Here is a 21460-nt window from a genome sequence, read left to right on the forward strand (position 1 = left end):
TTCCGGAAGATCCCCTGGAGAAGGGAATGGCAACCCACTCCAGTATTCTTGCCTGGAGAATCCCATGGACAGAGGAGCCTTGTGGGCTACAGTCCATGGGGTTGCAAAGAGTTCGACACAACTGAGTGACTAATGCTTTCACTTTTTACATGGCGTCCACTGCTCTTGGATTTCTCTATCATGTTTAAGGAGGAGATCCTACCCATACTGGTGGTGGTTTTATTGTGAGACAGTTTGCCAAGTGAGTTTCGTAAGTCACTGGTTCCTGAAGACCAAGCAGGTGGTTTCTTCCAGGGACAGTCAATTAATCTTTCCATGCTATGTGGAGATAATGACAGCTGATGTCTGAATTCTTTGAAGTGAGAACAGACAACAACTCCTTCTGTGGGCTCCCAGGACAAAGGTTGATAATTCCCAGGATTCTATGCCAAGATACTACCTGAATTTCGAGCTAGTGAGTCGTGACCTTATTACCACTGCCAAGGCCATGGGAAAAATGAACATTTATTAAGCATCATGTGCCTAAAGGCACTTGGTCATAAGTGACCTTAACTTCCCTTCCTGGGAACTCTTTGAGATAGGTCTTACTATACTCACGAGGATGCACAGGTCTAAATCTGAATGTAGGTCTTGAACCTGGGTTTGCAGGACTCCATATCATTTTTCACCAGCAGCAGCCAAAATGTAAGTTCTTGTGTCCATTTAAGGTGGCGCATGCATATCACCAGGGACAGTTTTGGCCATGACTGGTTTGCTGCAGGGATGGGGAGGACTCAGGGCTGGATGTACTTCCTTTCTCAGTAATGCCCACTAGAATATGCAGGTGAGTCTTCCTTTTTGAAAGTGTTCTCAGCTCTTCTTAGCCAGGCAGCTCTGACCTTTGGTAAAGGCCAGCATATCTTTGTTATGTCCCTTGGAAATCACTGTTGTGTAACAGCTGTGTTTCCAATTGAGATGGTTTCCAGATCCAGGGAAGCTTTAGAAAGGATGATGCCAGCAAAGAGGCATTAAGTCCTCTAATAAGCTTATGCCCTGATAATTGTATTAATGGCACTGTCTCATGCTTGATGCTGCAATTATGGGCCTCTCCTCTTAAATGTAATTTTGGAGCTTGATAATAATTGAGAATATGATTTTGCATTTCTCTGTAACAAGAGTTCTAGTCCCTAAAGCAACACGGTGACCCTAATAGAGATGATTGTTCATGCCCTTTCAAACTGCTGACCTTATACCTCACCACAATGTCATGAACAAACTAGACTTACTCACCTGGGAATTCAGAGTTCTTCCAGCATCAGGGCTCTTGTGGGCTATGGAACAAATCCCCTGGGGATCATGACATTGGTTTCTAGCATCTGCATCCGATAAAGAGGCTTTATGTTTTTCTGCTGTTGCAAAGTCAAAGTAACCTTGGGAGAGAGGGTCTGCTTTAGGAGTCAGGTGATTTTTAACATGTGACTTAATTGTCAACATTCAAGATATTATCTCTAGTATCAGGTGTTTGGCCTCTAGAAAACTACTTCTGGGACCTTCATTTTCTCAGCTGTAAGTTCCAAGCAGTTTGGACTAGAATTCTAAGAACTTTACACTTGCCATCAGGAATTCATATTTTTAGCTATTGACAGGAGGTGGCTATTGTTTTCATGGTCCCAGCTGGAACTGATTAACAGGCTAGCAACTCACTGCTGTCTTTCTGAAGAAACCTTTGTCCAGAGCATATATGAGATCTGGGGATTTCTGCTTCTGATGCTACACATGTGTGCTTGGCTCTGTGGCATGAAGGGATCTTTTCCAGGCCTGCAGTGAAGGGAGGAGGGAGGCCCAGGACAGAGGCACCAACCAGGCCATGGGGGCTAGCCACCAAACAAGAACGCCCTCATTATGAACAGTGTCCACAGAGCTGCAGGAGTTGGCTTCCGTATAACGACGTGGGTGGAAGCCAGCCCTGGGGCTGCAGGTTTTGGATTCTTGGGCAGTTTCATGGGGCCTGTATCTGAACAGCAGGTGTCTGAATGCTTCTGGGGCATGATAGGTAAGGGCAGTAAAGAGCAAAGGAGGCAGGTGTGGGAATGGCCTCAAGGCTTTTGTTTATGGACATGCAGGTGTCCTAGGCAGATGGCAGAAGGAGGGGCACCCAGGACTCTATGGTCAAAAGCCTACAGTCTGGCTGGGCAAAAGTACCACGTGTGTGCTGGCACCAAAGGGCACGGGAAACTTGCTGAAGATCAACCACTGTTTCTTCACCAGGAAATGGGTGACATGAGAGACCCAAACATGAGAGGCCTAGGGCAAAGCATAGGATCCACTGTGTAGTCCCCAGGCTACCCAGCCAGCTGGAGGGAGCCTGGGACTTATGAATGACAGGGGTGATAACAGAAGCAGGGGTGCCAAGAGAGAACTCTCGACCTGGAAACTTTCTGTAGACCCATGTCAGACTGACAACTTTGCAGCCACAAAGGAATGGACATATTTGCAACTATTCTCCTCAGGATAAATGAACAGTCTGAGCCCCTTCCACCCCACCTTCTCCAGGAAGGCTCCCAGACTTCCCCCAACTCTGGTTAATTGTTCCCTTGTCTGAGCTCGGAGCTCTTCTTGTCTGCACCCTACAGTTCAGCACTTAATCAGACACAGCTGTGCATTCCTCTCTAATTGTTTTGGGTGTGTTTGTCCTGTCTCCGGGGCAAGATTACGGCTTCCTCTGGGGCAGGGACTCACAATCTTTGGGAGAGAGCTCCTGGGAGAGGTATGGGTGCTCATAAGGGGCTTCTGAAGGAGTGAAAACATTCCTACAGCACTTTGCAATTTAGAAAGTTGTCTCCTCGATTCCTTACAATTGCCCTGAAGAAGAGAGAACATGAGTAGCAGAGGTGAGGCAAGCCTGGGATTCCTGATTTACAGCCAGTGCCTCATAGGGGTTCTTTTGCTGGACAAAAAAGCCCCCAGTGGAGAAGAGGGGGAGAAGAAAGGGAGGCCTCCACAGGCCTTTCTCCCTGATGGGAATCTCGGGGAGGAGAAAGACATGAGGGGATGTGGCCCTGGCTTGCAGGGCTCCTCTGACAGGCTCCATAGAGACAACTAGGGCAACCCCACTGGACCCACTGTGTTTGCTTTCATGCCCCCCATCTCCCCCCACCATCCCCCCACCCCCGCCCCACGCCACCCAGCCCTACCCCCAGATCCTCTATGCTGCCATCAACCCACAGTGCCCTCCCGTTTCTGGAAGTTTCCCATCTTCTGAACTGGTTACTCCTTCTTCCTCACTCTCTTAAGACTTGAACTCTGGCTCCGTGGCCTTTCACACCACGACCCTGACCCCAGTTCTTGCCAACAGCTTCCTGGATGGCTTCACTAACCGCCCAGAGGATGCACCCCAATCTCTTGACCTTATATTCTCCAGCGACTTTCTCCTCTACTCTCCCCCATCACATCCTGGCTTTGTCATCATCCTAAACTTCTCCACCTTCTGAACCACAAACCTAAGCATCCAAAACTCTGACTCCATCCCCTCTCCTTCCAGCATGACTGAGCCTTGGCCGCTTTGGTCCTTCCAGCCCATGCACTTCTGTCCTTTCTCTCTGGTCACACATCATGTCAGCCCTACTTTTGCCAAGGTTCTCAATTCCTTGGCAAAAAGAATTTGCTCCTCTGCGCTAGCAGTTCCTTCACGTGAGCCTGCACCAGAGCAGACAGCTGAGCTCTGCTGGAGGAAATCACAGAGGAGGGCCAAAGGGTGCCTCACAAGTTCAAACCACCAATCTTAGGAGGGTTGCCATGCTCCTTGCCATCCAGCGGTATCTCTGGTCACCTCAGCCCTCCCACCTTCTGCACTGACAATGTCATGTTTTCCACTCTCTTCAGATCCCTCCTTGCCCTGCTCCCAACCTCCTCCCCAAACTGAGAGAAAGGTATGTGGTGGAAAGATGCATCATCATATACCAAACCTGCTGGTCCAGTTGGTCTCCAACCTCCCCGCTCCTGTTATAATAGAGGAGGCAGCCTACTGCATGAGGTCAGCCTTTCCACTCAGACTCTGTTTCACCCTCTCCCATGGGCACAGGGACCACCTTTATTCATTGTCCTTTCTCTGCTGTACCTTCATCTTCTTCTTCTCTATAAGGTCTTTCCCATCAGCATTTAAACACATTCAATTTACTCTACCTTAAAATAAACTAAAATAAACCCATTGTTGGCATAACATTCTTCCCTAGCTATTTCCATCTCTGAACCTTCACAGTCAAACCTTTGAAGATTTGCCTGTAGTTAGCCCCTTTCTCCATTTCTTCACCTCTCACTCACTTCTCAATCCACTCCAGTTTATTTCTCATCCCTTCACCCCACCAGATAATGCTTGTAAAAGTCCCAATGACACCAAGGACACTCAGTCCAGTGGATATATTCAGGTTTCACTTCCTTGGGTCTCTCATCCATTTTGAGTGTTGCTGGCTACTGCCTCTTTATGACACATTCTTTCCTTGGGCTCCATGGCCCCACTTCTGCAAACTCCTATTTTTTTTTTCCCCTGCCTCTCTGGATGCTCCTCCACCTCTGCTAGATAGTTTGCCTCTGGCCAGCCTTTAGATAGGGAAGCCCTGGTGGCTCAGCGGTAAAGAATCCACCTGCTAATGCAGGAGACGTGGGTTTGATCCCTGGGTTGGGAAGATCCCCTGGAGGAGGAAATGGCAACCCACTCCAGTATTCTTGCCTGGAAAATCCCACGGACAGAGGAGCCTGGCAGGCTACAGTCTATGGAGCTGCAAGGAGTTGCAAAGACATGACTTAACGACTGAGCATGCGCACGAGCCTTTAGATAAGGGTTTCTCAGGCTCAGTTGTAGGTCCTCTTCTGGTAGGCTCTACACATTTCCAGGATGCCATCTCACTCTTGGGACTTCACTGCCACCTCTCTAACAGCCATTACATCCCCAGCCTCTCCACAGAGAACCAGACCGTACAGCCAACCACCTACTCAACATCTCCACTTGGACATCTTATAGGCACCTCAAACCCACCTTGACCAAATGTGAACCTTTGGAAGGTTTTCTCAATCCTCCTTTCCTGAAGGTCCCCCAACTCAGAACATGGCACCACCACCCATCTGTTTGAAGAAGCAGAGACCTGGAACTTCTTGCTTCTTCCCTAGCTGAGCAGTTGCCACGTCTTGTGGTCTTGTCTGTTATCTACTTCTTTCTATTTGTTCTCCGGCAAAGACAAACAGCCCTTTGCTTTATAGCAGCAGCCCCTAAACTGTTCCTCCACAGAACTTCTCCCTCTTCCCTGCTTCTTCTTCACATCTAAGTCAGAGTGATCCCACTGAAAATGGTATAGTAGACCATGGATGATCTGTCTACCGGTCTCTGCTTACTTCTCCAGCCTCCTCCTCAACCACACCCCTTATGTAGCCTGAACCTGCCAGGAACTCTTCTCCACTCTCTTTTCCTCTTTGCCTGAGTAAATCCAGCTCACCCTTCAGAGCTCAACTCAAATGTTACCTCCTTTTGGGTTCCCCAGACAAGTGGTCCCTCCACCTTGCACTCCCTTTGACCAATATCACCACTGTAATCATACAACTGGTAGTGCATTTAATTGTTAAGTTCCTCTTTCTCCTGCTAGACTGTGAGCTCCAAAAGGGAAGTGTCTGTGTTCTGCTAGTCACACAGTGACTAGCCCTGTGTCATGCACCTGGTAGGTGGTCAGCTCATATTTGTTAAATAAATGAATAATACATATTTACCTACTCATGATGGACCCAAGCCCCAACCCTAGGGCAGAGACTGCAGCCAAATGGGCATTTAGCATTGAGTAATTTAGCGGAAGAGTGGAATTCAGCATTGAGTAATTTCCCCCAAGACACACTATAATAGTTACAGATACACTCCCAGCTGCGTTAATTAATGGCACTATGGAGAGAATGTGCTTATTTTTTAAATTTCAGGGCCTGGGCAGCTTTTGGCAGCTGCAAAGGATACTGCTTAATTTCCTGTTGGTTGCCAGCTGACACTGTAGTAGCTCCTTTACTAAAACCCCTTGGCTGACAGTCTCTGGAAATACGTTTGTGACTACTAAGAGTGGATTTAAAGGGAAGGCATATGTGTAGAAACAATATAATGATCTGATGGCAGAAAAAAATCTTCAGATGTCAGTCTTGTCCCATCACAGCCTTTAAAGATCAGAAAAGCAGCGTAGAGATATTTTTATTTAAACCATAAACATGGTTCAGTCGCTAACTTTGTGTGTCTGACTCTTTGCGACTACATGAACTGCAGAACACCAGGCTTCCCTATCCTTCACTATCCCCTGGAGTTTGCTCAAACTCATGTGCATTGAGTTAGTGATACCATCCAGCCATTTCATCCTCTGCTGCCCTCTTCTCCTTCTGCCCTTAATCTTTCCCAGCATCAGGGTCTCTTCCAATGAGTCAGCTCTTCACATCAGATGGCCAAAGTATTGGAGTTTCAGCTTCAGCATCAGTCCTTCCAATGAATGCAGGGCTGATTTCCTTTAGGACTGACTGGTTTGATCTCCTTGCTGTCTAAGGGACTCTCAGGAGTCTTCTCCAACACCACAAAAAGCATCAATTCTTTGGTGCTCAGCCTTCTTTATGGTCTACTTCTCACATCCATACATGACTACTGGAAAAACCATAGCTTTGAGCTTTGACTATAGGCCTTTGTCAGCAAAGTGAAGTCTCTGCTTTTTAATATGCTCTCTAGGTTTGTCATAGGTTTTCTTCTATAGGTTTGTCATAGCTTTTCTTCCAAGGAGCAAGTGTCTTTTAATTTCATGGCTGCAGTCATCATCCACAGTGATTTTGGAGCCCAAGAAAATAAAATTTATCACAGTTTCCACTTTCCCCCCATCTATTTGCCATGAAGTGATGGGACTAGATGCCATGAGCTTAGTTTTTTGAATGTTAAGTTTTAAGCCTGCTTTTCCCCTCTCCTCTTTCACTTTCATCAAGTGGCTCTTTAGTTCCAATTCAGTTTCTGCCATTAAAGCAGTATCTGCATATCTGAGGTAGTTGATATTTCTCTGGGATATCTTGATTCCAGCTTGTGAGTCATCCAGCCCAGCATTTCACATGATGTACTCTGCATAGAAGTTAAATAAACAGGGTGACAATAGACAGTCTTGACATATTTCTTTCCCAGGAACATGGACTTGGAATTAAGTATTTTGACACAGAATGAAATGCACAGGCTCATTTGTTTATTAATTTATATATTCTGTAGAGCTCTTAAAATTTTCTCTAATATCTTGAATTCTTTAAAAATGTTTTATTAGTTTTCTAAATTATGAAAGTTAATATGTGTGTTAGTGCCTCAGTCATGCCCGACTCATTTCAACCCTGTGGACTGTAGTCCACCAGGCTCCTCTCTCCATGAGATTCTCCACATAAGAAAACTGGAGTGGGTTGCCATTTCCTTCTCCAGGGGATCTTCCCCACTCAGGGATCGAACCTGGGTCTTCCACAATGAAGGCAGATTCTTTACCACCAAGGAAGCCCCATGAAAGTTAATATAACTGGAAAAAAAAAAATTCAGAGTCAGTAAGGTTATAGAACTCATCTCCCTTCCTTCTGACACCCCAACCCCACATCTGGAGTAATGGTGGTTGACTGCTCGTCTGCATGCTTCCAGATGTTTTTCTATGAATTATCAAAAGTCTGACTGTTTGGACTTTATGTCCCAGTCTTAGGAGAATCATGTGATCAACGTAAAAGCAAAAAGGACTGAAGGCTACAAATCAAAGCTTTCCCAGATCTGACTCAGAATTCCTGTTTGTGGAGGACCGCACCCATGTGGTGAGCCTCTGTGCATCCAGCAGCAACCAGGTGCCCTTTTGCTCTTGAGTTTGGATTAAGAGTAAGGGCCCACAGTTGAGCTGGCCGAGCTCAAAGGTTCTTGAAATGACTACTTTCGCAATTCCTTCACTTTCAGGTAATTTAGCTTCTGAAGGTCTCCTGAAAAATGCGCATAATTGCGGGTGTGGTGTTCTTAATTTCTTAGTCTGATTATCTAAGAGGGGTTGCTTTCTTCCTGGAGAGATAAATACCTGGGGGAGGAGGGGGCTTTCAGGTGCGCCTCTGGCCAGGCTTACCTCCCGGCGGTGTGCAAGGGGACGAGTTGCCTGCGCTGGCCCTTTCAAACCAGCGCAACCTCTCCATCCGGTCGCGCCGGGTTTATCTGGCGCCCTCAAACTTCTGTCAACAAAAACTTAGACTCACGTAAGAATGCAGTGCGCTGGCAAGCCGGCGGGGGCGCTGGATAGGAGGGTGGGTCAGTGGTCCCCGGAATTCCGGCGGGTGCTTGTGGTTAGCGCCAAGACCCCATCTTGCCGGAGGGATATGTGTCACAGTTCAGCCATTAAGGCTGCACCTAGGTGTCCGCCCTGCCCCCTGGGGCCGCGGCGCGGGTTCGAGGCCCAGCGTCTGGACATCTTGTGTTCTGGCTTCCCGAGTCTCCCATGGGACCTGGAGGAACCACCAAAACTCCTCTCCCCACGTCCTGGGCCGCTTTCATAAAACCGAAGATCCGGTGCTGGTGCCAAGTAGGCGTCATTCGGGCACCTAAGAGATGGTGGCAGGTACTGGATGGGCAGAGAGCAATTGTCAAGTCCCCTTTTGGCCTTGTTTCTCCCTACCCCCATCTTCCATAGTGGAACCCCAAGTTCAGCCCAGGCGTTTGGGCCGCCGGGGTTCGGTCTAGGACCTGTCGCGAACTGACTCCGGCCAGAAGACACCACTGGAGTCCTCGTTCAGGCGCTTAGTTTCCCAACACCGGATGTATTACAAGAGGGGCGACAACACGAGGGATTTGGGTTAGATTGGAGTCGGAAAATAGTTCTTTTGAACTGAGAGCTGCCCTTTCCCCACTGAGGGTCTAGTTCTTGGCGGGGTTGGGGGGAGTCTCCTTCCCCCCAGCTTAAGACTGCTTTCCAGGTGAGGGCGCCGAGGTTCCCCGGAAATCAGCAGGAACGCCGAACTCCGGCTGACCGTGGGCGCGCACAGCTAGACAGGCTGGAGCTGAGCCTTACCCAAACTCTGGGCGCCGGGCCTCGGGCCGGGCGGGGCGGCGACGTGAGGGGCGGTGCCGGGCCTGATTGGTGCGTCGGGTGGGGGTGGGGCCAGGAGAGCTCCGCAGCGGCGGCGACGGAGCCGGGAGCCGGAGCCAGAGCCGGGAGCCAGGCAGCGGCTGAGGAGGCAACAAGTGCCGGCGCTGAGCCGAGGCTGGGGCCAAGCCGAGCCGAGGCGGAGCCACCCCGCCGCCGACGCCGCTGGGCTGCCCCATAGCGGGCGCCACGCATGGAGCGAGAGCGGCGGTGGTCGCCGGGCTGAGCCGCGCGGAGCGGCCGGGACGTGGATGCAGCCGCGATCTCCCGCCCCCGCCCCGCCGAGCAGGAGCTGCTCCCGGACAAGGTATGGCCGGGCGGGTGTGCACGCCTCACCTCCGCAGGCCGGCCCCGCGCCCTCCTCTCTCTGTGGTCCCCGGCTTCCCAGCCACGGGACCCTCCTCTCTCCCTCCACCATCCGCTTCCTCGAGGGTGCCGGCTTCGTACCGGCGCCCCAGCGGAGGAATCAGACTCTAGGTGTCTTCCTGCCGCATCTTGGCGTCCCCGTCCTCCCCCTCGCCCCCACCTCTCCCGCTACCTTCCTGGTCCTAGAGGAAGAGGTTAACGAAACCCGCGGTAGCGTGTCTTTCGAGCCTCTTGCCCCATTCCACTCCTCCTCTCCTAGGACTCGGGAACATCCCCCCTCCTCCCCGCTGCACCCCAACTTCCGGGGGAGCCCTTGCCGGGGTGATGCAGGCGTTGGGAAAGGGGGGCGTCAGAGGCCCTGGCGTCCTCATCTGGGTTGCACAGGTGTTTTGGGGAGGGGGCCCTGCTTGATCTCACGCTGCACCCCCGCACCCCACCCTCGTACTGCGCTGCCTCCGGTGCCGCATGGGGAGATCAGGTGTTCCGAGAGCCGCGAGCAGTCGCTCCCCACCCCCATCCACCCGCCACGGCCAACCTCTGGGTCCCTAAAGGCTGGTTTCTGTGAAACTTAGGAGAAACCTTTCGCGTTGACCTCTACAGAAATATTCCACGCCGCCGGCGTTGAATGATTAACCAGGCTACTTGACCGAAACCTGGGATGGGGGGGAAGGGTGGGTGCTGCGGGAGCGGGTCTAGCCGGCCTCTGCGAACCACCTTGCGTGGGGGTGTGGGCGTGGAGGGGTGCAGACTCTGCCAAGGCCGCGACCGCAGGTCCTGGAGGCTGCCCCGCGACGCCAGGCGGACCCTTCCGGAGCCTGTATAATCGAGTCACCTTAATTTCCAGGCCACGGTATTTTCCACTCAGGGCTGGGGAGCCCCAGAACCCACTGTCTCCCCATCAAGTGAGGAGGAGCGGCCGAGATACTCAGCACGAGTGTCACGGCATGAAAGCAGATCTCTGAAAATAATGTATATATTTTAAACCTGGACTGAAGAGGAGGCTCCTTCTCCTTAAAATAGAGGGATGATTTGTCTTTTCTCCCCTGCTCTCCACCCATGGCCTCCTGAACCTCCCTAACTTCGCAGAATGGTAGTTTGGAGCAATTCTACCAGTCACCTGCTGCTCTCGTTGTAGCCTTGCTGTAAAATTTCAGATTGTAAAGCCAATTGGTGAATATGGGCTTCTACTTGTTATAACAAATCCTTCCAGTGTAATGTAGCCCCGGGAGGTAAGGGGATAGTTAAAGAAGTGGCCGACAGGGCCTGGACCAACTGGAAAGGCGGAGACCCAGCCCAGCTCAGCCCTGAGGCTCTCAACCGGGAGCCGTCTCCTGGTTTCTCCCCTTGGATCTGACAGCTGACCCAGAGGGAGGGTAGGGCTGGGCCGTCACTTCTTCCCTCAGTCCTAGTTCCCTCCTGTTTCTTTTGAATTGCCGGCAGATTCTTTACCATCTGAGCCACCAGGGAAGCCACCTTTGGTGGAATTTGGGAGGGCTCTTAAACCAGATTAGATTTTAAGACCAGGGAAGAGTCCCACACAATTTAGCAACTAAACAACAACAGGATGATGTTTGCCAGACTCCCCTCATCATGGGGGGTTGTCAATTGCCCAGTGTTGTCTGATTCTTTGTGAGAGTCAATGGAAGCCATGGACTGCGTGTAGCCCACCAGGCTCCTCTGTCCCTGGGATTGTCCCAGCAAGAATACTGGATTGGGTTGCCATTTTCTTCTCCAAGTGATCCTCCCAACCCAGAGATCTAACTTATGTCTCCTGTGGCTTCTGCATTGGCAGACGGATTCTTTTATCACTGAGCCACTTGGGAAACCCATCATGGGGGGGGTTAAGAAATGCTTAGTAAATGGTGGTCATTGTATAATCAGTACAGAAGTTTCTCCAGGCGGCAACTTCCCCTTAACAAAAACAGTAACCATTTAGATTTGTTGGAGACTGAAATCAGCCAAATTTGGCAGATGGCAGATAGTTTTTGAAATCCAGGGAATGAGGTAATCTTTTGAGGAAAATAAGCATAATATGCTTGTAAAAGTTATAAATTTTTTTCTGGGTTTCTGATGGAGAGTTGAGTGTATATAGGTGGCTTGTAATTTTGAAGATTTCCTTGTTTTTTGCTTTTTAAAGCCCACAATTTAGATTTCTCTGAGATACTAAAGGTTTGCTAAAAATAAGAAAGTGAAACTGATAATTCATGGTTGATTTTTCATTGTACAATTTACTCAGATGTGTGGCTTTTTTTTTTTTTAAAGGTTACACTAGGAAATGAATGAGAATCCAAGAAAGTTAATATTATTTTGCTTTATCTCACCTGATGCATTGTTGGTATAAAACTAAGATGTTCTGGGTAGAAGTGTGTGGGACTTTTTCAGCTGATGCAGGGTTAAGCGAAAAAGTGAATCCTTTGTTTCACAAACTTTGAAACTGTAGGAGAGGAAAATTTTTTTTCCTTTCTAAGTTCTTTGGCTGATCTAATAATTAAATTGATCTCAGACAGATTAATTGGAGAAAAAAATTTCTATGTACGGGGATTAAAAACATGCAACCCAAAGCAGTGACCACAGCTTTTTCATACCTTTTCGACAAGGAAACAAATTTGTGAAGAATTGACAAAACAAAGTGGTTTGGGTTTAGGGTAACTAATCAGCAAAGGAGTAACAAGGTTTGTTTGTGCAACCTTCTCAGCCCTGAATTCCCTATCTCTGGTGATAAGGATGCCTTCTGCCCTCCTGGTGCAGGGAGGATACCTTCTTATGGAAGATTGATCTGCTTTCAAGGGAACAGAGGGAGTCAGAGTGTCATTATACTGGCTGGTCTCTGAAGTAACTAGGAATTAATTCAAAATAATCATTGTGTCAAACTGACTTTTTTTTTTTTTTTCAAACTGACACATTTAAGGGTGGCATATTCTGTTCCCCTTCAAAACTTCAAAGTTTTAATGTTTTCTGACAATGCTGTTTTTGAGGGGTTTTCCCCCCAATCATAATTTCAGTTCAGTCGCTCAGTCATGTCCGACTCTTTGGGACCCCATGAACTGCATAATTTAGGAATGCTGAACCAGGGCTGTGAATGTATTTAAGGTGCACCCTGTTCATAACATACTGGGTCAGTGCTTTCCATTCAATATAGCTGGCCTGTTGGCTGTGCTTAGTTGCTCAGTTTCCAACTCTCCGTGACCCCATGAACTGCATCCCTCCAGACTCCTCTGTCCCAGGGATTGTCCAGGTAGAATACTGGAATGGGTTGCCTTGCCATCTTTGTGGGTTGACTTACCCTCTTCCAGGGTATCCTCCCAACCCAGGCATCGAACCCAGGCTTAATTGGCCATATTTGACTCTACTTAGGTTTTTTTTTTCTTTTTTTTAACAGTTTTATTAGGCAGGTTCTTAAAGACTTTAAAAATTAATACATTTAAATGGTTACTTTTAGAAATGTTGCAACTCTTGCATCTGGGATAATATTGGGTTATGTAATCTTGCAGCATGCCCAACAGTGGTGCATGAGTTACCAATGCTGGAAAATTCTCATAAAGTCCTTTTGGTCTTATTTGCAAATACTCAGGAGGAATTAAAATCATTTCAGTCAATTGCCTGGCCTTTTTGGTGTGTACAGGTTGTTAAAACATGAATTAAACTGGGCTCTGAGTTTGAAGGTTGGGTTTCCTGGCTCGCATAACCCACGGCACCTAGTAAAGACATGCACCCAGCACGTATGGAGTCAGCTGCCCCTCACCACTTCCCCCAAGCTGGGGTAACTGTAACTAGACGCTTGCCAAACTGTCTCCAAATTGTGGGTGAATAAATTCCTCTCTCAGGAGAGGCAATTACCTCTTGACTGAAGAGGAACACGGATGTGTGGGGTAAGGCTTGGAGCAAATTGATGTAACAATTTCATCATCACCAGGTGATGAGATTTTGCTGGTCTGAACAAAGCTTTGGTGGGAAGAACTTGTTACTTGATGGAGAGTTTATTAATCGGCCATATGCGGCACAATGACTTTACTGCTGGGAAAAGTTGTTTGAGTTTTCTGTTACAACTTGCATTGAGATTTTACACTCACTGCCTTAATGCCGCTACTGTGAGTTTTATGCTCTTTGCCCACCAACTTTGTCTTCTTGCCTTGCCTTAGTTTTTGTAGCAAAATCCAAACTTCTCTTGGGGGGGCGGGGGTCAGCACTGTTGATAAAGTTACAACATATGTCTTGAAATATTTTGTGTAGTTTTATTTAGGTACTTCCATAGATAACTCTAAGGATTTTGTTACAAATTACTTTCTCTGCATCTATGAACATTCCTTTAGAGCAAGGTTTAAAATTATATTCATTCTGATGTGGCTATAGAGGGGAAATTACCAGTAGTAAGGAAATTGATACTTTATACTTTTCATTCTGTAACATTTAAAAATAGATTTATTGTTCTAATGCCTCCACTCTGGTGGAATTAGGATGTACTTCATTTACCAAAATGTTTTGAAAAACCGACTGTCCAAGGGAGTCAATTCTAGAGTGTGGTCAGTTCTGTCGAGTGGTTGTGTGATATTTAGTGGTTAAAGAGCATGAACTTGGAGGTGGTGGTGATGTTTAGTTGCTAAGTCATGTGCAACTTTCTGGGACCCCATGGACTGTAGCCCTCCAGGCTCCTCTGTCCATGGGATTTCCCAGACAAGAATACTGGAATGGATTGCCATTTCTGTCTCCAGGGGATCTTCCCCACTCAGGGATTGAACCCATGTCTCCTGAATTGACAGATGGATTCTTTACTGCTGAGCCACCTGGGAAACCCTTAAAGTATGTAAAGTGCTCTAACATTAAGTGTGCAGCTTATGGGTGTCCACTGCTAAATCAAGAAAATTATTTCAGTAGCCTAGAAGGTCCCTGTGCCACTTTCTAGTCAGTCTCCAGCCCCTAGAGGGAACCATTATTCTGACTTACATCATCTTAGGTGTGATGCATATCATCATATGTTGGTTTTGCCTGTTCTTAAACTCCATTTTGGGAGAAGGCGATGGCACCCCACTCCAGTACTCTTGCCTGGAATATCCCATGGACGGAGGAGCCTGGTAGGCTGCCATCCGTGGGGTCGCTAAGTCTGACATGACTGAGCGACTTCACTTTCACTTTTCACTTTCATGCATTGGAGAAGGAAATGGCAACCCACTCCAGTGTTCTTGCTTGGAGAATCCCAGGGACAGGGGAGCCTGGTGGGCTGCCGTCTCTGGGGTCACACAGAGTTGGACATGACTGAAGCGACTTAGCTTAGCTAAACTCCATTTAAGTGGCATTTCCAGACTCATACAGTGTGTAGTCTTGTGAGACAGACCTGGATTTGAGTTTCATTTTTGCCACTTACTCTGATGTGATTACTGTGTGATAATTACTCTAAGCCTCAGTTTCCTCATCAGAGATATAGCGGAGATTATCTCAGATTGGCTAAGAAAATTAATTTGATGATACACCTAAGATACCTAGCACTGTGCCTGACATACAGTTTTCTTTGTCCTCCTTTTATTTCTTTAAAAAGATGGTAACTAAAGCAACTATATCGTCTGTGTTTTAATATACTGTTTCACTAAATAAAAGCTGTGTAGGTCTTCTATTGAAAGTTAGAAGCCAGATCTTTGTCGAGTCAACACTTTGCTGTTGTAGCATTCAGCTTAAATAGGACCTATTATTTGTTGATAGTTGATCACCTATCATTTTTGATATTTCCTCTGTAAGTCATAAAATAACAGTCTTTGAAATGTTCCTTTTAGAGCTGATTAGTCACCTGTGTGATGTGAGCTAAGATGCAGTGATGACAGCTGGTTCACACATGTCTATGAAACCCATGGAAGAGTTTGATTTAGATAAGAGACATCATTAAGTGCCCAGGGTATCCAGAACAATATTCTACTGCCTTATGTTTTGTAAAATAATTATTTCAGAGTGAAAGCACAGGGCCCGTTGTTAATTGCATGCTTCAGACAACCCATTTGAAACAGTTTCAAGTTTTATAGTCTTCCTTTATAAATGATATTGTGTATTCAGTGATCTAATGTTGCCAGTGTTTGTGCTTATTAAAAATATATATATACTTTGTATTTTTGGAACCGTTTTTTAAGTGTATCTTGATGGTACTATGGCATTCTTTCTTAAAGACTTTTTGTTATGTTTATTTAGGGAAGCAATCAAGATCAAGTGAAGAGAATAAAGTTAATTCCATCTCTTAATACTGTGATTGCTGTTAATTGGTTGAGATCCTTCTAGTTGCTTTTTTTCTACATCTGTATACTTGCAGAATGAGACTAGGAAAAGCCCGTTGCCAATGCTTTAGTCAAATATAAAGCAGATTGTATGGGTCTTGCTAGTGGTGCCTGGCTGAGAGGACAGAAGGTTTTGAAGGCCTGGATTCAGGTCCATCCTCACTCTGGCCCTACTTGTGTCTGGACCATGCAGTCCCCAGAGGCTCCATCATGGAGACCCCTGGCCTCCAGATTACAGTGGCCAAGGGGGAAAACCTGTCACCACCTACCACCCAAGATCTCAAGATGATTTATAACGAAAGGGTCACTTGGTTCACTTAGCCAGCATGCAGTGAGTGAGCACTTAGTGGATGTCTAGCATGATGCTTGGCTCCTTGTGTATTCCTCAATGGGCCAGGCACAGTCCTTGCCATTAAGGAGTTAGCAATCTGGTTGGAACTCTAACCAGAAACTGGTGAAGGAGTACTCTGATAGAGAGGGGTGCAAGAAGAGTGCAGAGTTGTGGGCAGCCAAGAAAGGCTCCGGAGGAAGTTGAGTTTGGGCTTAGCCTTGATGGATGAATAAATAACTTAGGGGCAGAGAAAGGAGGGCAGAGGCGGTGGGGATCGCAGGCTTGTGGCCCTTTTTCAGGGAAGTAGCGGGTGATCCCGTGGGTTTGGAGGGCAGGGTCCTTTAGGGGAGAGGTTATAGGACACCATGCAGCCTTGATGACTGTGTGAAGAAGTGGTGCCTGGTCAGGAAGGTCGTGGGGAGCCATGGAAAGTCCTTGCGGAGAGGACATAATGACATGTTATGGTCAGGCTTGCATTTATCAGGAAGATGAGCTTTAGCCAGAGAGGTGGGTGTGAGGGAGTTGTGATTGTGGGCCCAGGTCATTTCATGGTCTCCTAATGGGGCTCCCTGCTTCCTGTTTGCCCCACAACAGTCTGTTCTCAGGAAGAAGCTGGGGGCATCTTTAAAAACGGAAACTGCATTACATAACCTCTTTACTTGGAACCCTCCGGTGGCCCCAAGTCTCCCTCAGAGTAAAGCCAACACTCTCTGCCATCTGTTGGGCCCTTGGTTCAGTTCACCTCCTCTTCTAGTGTTGCAGCTGGAAGTCAATTCTGACTCCACGTTGAAACTGTTTCTTTGACTTGCTTTCCATTGCTTTTGTTATTGTAATCATACATGATGGCCTGTCTCAGAGAATCCTGCCCTTCTGCCTGACTGTTAAGCTAAAGTGCCTTTGTTCAGAACCCTGTCCTCCTGGAGATGGCGGGAAGAAAGAAATTAACACATACCCCTGTCCGAGGCTTGCCATTCTAGAAGATATTTGCCTTTCTACTTTGTTTCCTCCCCTCCCGGCCCCCATCTCTGATCCATAAAAGAACCTGGCATCCAAACTGACAAGATGGTTATTTGAGACTTTAGTCTGCCATCTTCTTGGTCAGCCGGCTCTCTGAATAAAGTCGTGTTCCTTGGCCCAACACCTCGTCTCTTGGATTTATTGGCCTTTGTAGTGGCGAGGAGAACAAGCTTGGACCTGGTGACATTAGCTCTCCCCCCACTCAAGTCTCTGCAGCCATGCTGGCCTTCGGGCTGTCCTGTCTCTGGCCTTTACATCGGCTGTCCCCTCTTCTTGGAATTGCCTCCCCTCGCTCCTGCCCCGCAACCTACTCTCTGAAAAGAGAGGCTATCTCTAACCCTTTCCTTCCTTTCCCCTGTACTGTGCCTTCTATTTCGTCTAAGCATTATCAACCTTGTGATAATCAGCCACATAACTTCATTCTTCTTGGTCTGTTTGAAACATTGCTTGGTTTAAGTAGGTGCTTGATATGTGTTGAATTAGGTCACTTCATCAGTCCTGCTGGGGGAAAACTGAGGGCCCAAACCAGGTCAGGGATGGTGCAGTATTAAAGTGTGTGTGTGTGTGAGAGAGAGATTTATTTGAAAGTGAGAAAGAAAAAGATTCTCATAGTAGATTGCTAGAGATTTGGAAGGCAGGTGTGAAGGAAGTGGGCTGCACACCCGAGTATATCTGGACGTTTCTTAGCGGGACACTGGAGGCAGTAGTGTGTGGCAGAGGGTCTGGAGGGCAGGAGTGTAAGGTGAAGGAAGACCCAGTGTAGGCTTGAGCCCAGAACTGTGGAGAGGGCCCACTTGGGGCGATGGGGTCAGGATCAGAGGCTGCCAAGATGCGCAAGAACCATTAGAGAATTGGGGATAGGAGATGGTCTTGAACTTGTGGTGGGGTAGGGGTGGTGGCCAGCAGTTTTAGGTGCTCTGGGAAGTCAGGAGAGGCTGTGGACTCTGAAGTTTCTTGAGAGTGAAGGGGATGGGAAAGTCAAGGCACAAAAAAGGGGTGTGGTGAGGCAGAGAACATTTTCCGGAAGTTGATGGAGAAGGGAAAGCGCAGCCTGTGCCTGGAGCCACTGGAGAGGGAGCACGTTGAGGTGGGGGATGAAGTGGAGATTGTCACTGATACAGGAGCTCAGGCAGCAGCAAGGGCTGTCTCAGGGGAGGGTGGTCTTGTGGGGGCTGGGGAGTGACTTACTGAAAAGGGAGACTGGTCCATGTGGAGAACTAGAAGTAGGTTTCGGTCCCTGAGCTGATATTAAGTATCTTTGTATCCATGGCAACCCACTTAGCTTGTTCCCTCCTCATCCCCACCTCCTGCATAATAGGAGAAAACCTGCGCAACCAGGCTTATGTGTGGATTGTTTGAATCCTATGCAGCCACCAATATGAAAGTGTTAACACTCCAGTAAGGTTATTTCCATGGACCATAAACTCACTAAGGCTTATAATTTGTGCTTCAGAATTCTGTTGTTGTTTATTTTCTTTGAAAAGCACTTAACATCCAAATGCTTCTTAAAGTGCTTCTTGTTTTTTTGAATCCTGATCAGGAAGTAACACAGTTGTTTTTTAAAAAAAGCAAAACAAAAACCAGCTTCATGTCTGGGTGTAGATTGTTCGGTGGGAAGCCTGGTGTTGTTTTCAGGATCAAGTCTATGTACCTAACAATGAAAGGGTCAAAGTGGGTTTGTTACAAATACCATCCTCTCTATATTATTTAACATTTGGAACTAATAACATGTATTTTACATTTTTTATTTTATGGCTAAATTTTATGCTTGTTTATAAGGAACTTAATGGAGGTTTTATTCTTTAAAGTAAATGAGATGCATCCCTTTAATTTTTCTTCTCCCTTCATGACATAAGGAGTTATTTTTCTTCAAATGAACTTAAAATATCTCTCATGAATACTCCTATTTTTAACTGACTGCTTCTCTCTTTTGAATTTTTTGAAGGTTCTGATGGGTCCTCTTTAAAAAAAAAAAAAGCCTCTTTATAACAGAAATTTTTAAACAAATGCAGATACAGAGAGTGACGTAATGAAGCCCCAGGGAGCCATCACTGGTTTCAGCAAGGTGGTCTCCCCTTTTTGGTCCCTGCCCCATAGGCGACTGAGATGCTGTGTGGGCACCACCGAGAGTGAGAGAGCAGGCTCATGTGGACCTCCAGGTGTGGGTGTGGGAGCCATCAGTGTAGAGATGGTGGAGTTGGGAGTCATCGTGAAGAGATGGTGGACGTTCTGGGAGTGACTGGACACCTCGAGGGAGAAAGGAGTGAGCAGAGGGTACATATGGCACTGAGAAATAGCTGGATTGCTGTGTCCAAGATGTTTTCAAGGAGGTGGTGGTAATCTATGGTATATGAAGGTGACATTCACAAAGACACTTAAAATTAGGTGATTAGGTGATTGAAGAAAACAAACTTATGTTTCCCAAGGGGTAAGGGGGTGGAGGGATAAACTGAGAGATCAGGATTGACATGTACACACTGTGTGTGTGTAGTCGCTCAGTTGTGTCTGACTCTTTGCGACCCCATGGACCATAGCCTGCCAGGCTTCTCTGTCCATGGAATTCTCCAGGCAAGAATACTGGGGTGGGTTGCCATGCCCTTCTCCAGAGGATCTTCCTGACCCAGGGATTGAACCCTCATCTCCTGCATCACAGGCAGATTCTTTACCATTTGAGCTACAGGGAAATAATACACATACTACTAGAAGGAAACGGCAACCCACTCCAGTGTTCTTGCCTGGAGAATCCCAGGGATGGGGGAGCCTGGTAGACTGCCATTTATGGGGTCGCATAGAGTCGGACACGACTGAAGCAACTGAGCAGCAGCGGCAGATACAAAATAGATAACTAATAAGGACCTACTGTGTATAGCACAGGGAGCTCTATTTGACATTCTGTGATGACCTATAGGGGAAAAGAATATAAGAAAAGAGTGGATATATGTATAACTGATTCTCCTCACTGTACACCCGAAACTAACACAACATTGTAAATCGACTATATTCCAATAGAAATACAACAAAATGGAGTGATTTAAACTGCTTGGTTAAAGAGGCCCAATTTCTAAGCTGCTCAGCAGTGTGCTCATATACTGAGCAAACAACATGTTCTCTTTTTATTTTGGCAACACAAATTTTTCTTGGCAGGTGGCCTGAGAAAGCAATGTTACTATTTCATCCCTTCTTTAAATATGTAGACATTGTCTTGGTTGAACAGCTTTTCCTTTAATAGAACATTTGGACAAAAGGCCAAAATGTCACAGTTTTGAGGATGTATATTTTAAATCCATATGATTTATTTTGATATTTTAAAAAAAACTAAAAACAGTCCTCAGGCACCTGTTAGTAACTTGTTGACAATTAACCAACATTTGAGAAACGGAGAAGAGGCAGGAAAGAAATCTGGGAGATGGAGGCTCGAAGAGAGGGGAACCACTCTGCTTGTTTGGTATCCTGTCCTGAAGTTGCCACCCCAGGGCCACTTATCACTAGAAAGGTTGTCTTCTGGGACGAGACTGCCCCGACTCAGGAGAAGTGGAATCCCAGGGGGCTTGCATTTTAATTGGATGTGCTGTGTGCAAGCCACAGAGCCTGGCACTCACCATTTGGGGTGCTTTGACCTCACAGTTACAGCCTGTAGGTTGGGGAGCCTCTTGTTCATGCCTCCCTCAGGGTTGAGGAGAATGGCTCTCAGCTCATCTGGCACTGTTCAGGTTGGGACGTGTTGCTCTAGGTGGGGTGGTTCTGGATAACTAGCTCTTGGTACTCCATTTGGGGGGCTTTAATTTTGGGGAATCCCAAATGCTAGAAGGAGGGTAGATTAAATACAGTTCACTGGGGAAACTGAGCCTGTCCTCATGGAGGAGGGGGTGGGATTTGAACCTGTACCTTTAAGCCTGGGGGCAAGATTGAGAAGTAAGAGAATGGATGTTTCCGGAAGCCAGCATGAGTTGTGGTGTGGATGAGGACCACAATTATTTTTAAGGGGTGCTGTGTCCCAGGAGGTTTTGAGGATGGCATGCTTGGATCTCGGATGGGGTCTTTGTGAGAGTGCTTAAGGAGGAAGGGGTGCGTCACGCTCCTCTGTCCTGGCTGTGCCAACCTTGCAGCTCTGTGCCTGAATTCAAGTTTGGCAGTAGCTTAGGTGGACTTGCAGGCTGGGAGCAGCCCATCTGGGGTCCCTGTTCATGCCCCGCCCCTCCACTCTCTATCTTGGGAACCTTGAATAAGTTTCTGGAAGCAGATCATTTATCTGTAAAATAAGGATACCTCAGTAGCCACCGTATACCCCCTTGGGTCTTTGGCACGCATCCAGGCACATGGACCAGTGTTACTGAGTCCAAGCTTGTACTGTTCACTACATGACAGGGCATCTTGAGAGGCAAGAT

The 21460-nt window shown here is 47.3% G+C and overlaps 1 protein-coding gene across 2 annotated transcripts in view; it reads left to right on the top strand.

Moving 5' to 3' along the window:
- The window catches only part of B3GNT2 (UDP-GlcNAc:betaGal beta-1,3-N-acetylglucosaminyltransferase 2), a 60707-nt gene that overhangs the window by 19050 nt on the left and 20197 nt on the right, over positions 1-21460 (top strand). The window contains exon 1 of one of the 2 annotated variants that reach the window (XM_061432754.1): positions 9326-9417. The exons of the other annotated variant lie outside the window; for it this stretch is intronic. The gene's annotated coding sequence lies outside the window, so the exon portion shown is untranslated. Of the gene's footprint in view, positions 1-9325; positions 9418-21460 lie in introns of those variants that run through there. 2 annotated transcript variants of the gene reach the window in all.

The sequence above is a fragment of the Bos javanicus genome, chromosome 11 (genome assembly GCF_032452875.1).
Source record: "Bos javanicus breed banteng chromosome 11, ARS-OSU_banteng_1.0, whole genome shotgun sequence".
NCBI lineage: Eukaryota > Metazoa > Chordata > Mammalia > Artiodactyla > Bovidae > Bos > Bos javanicus.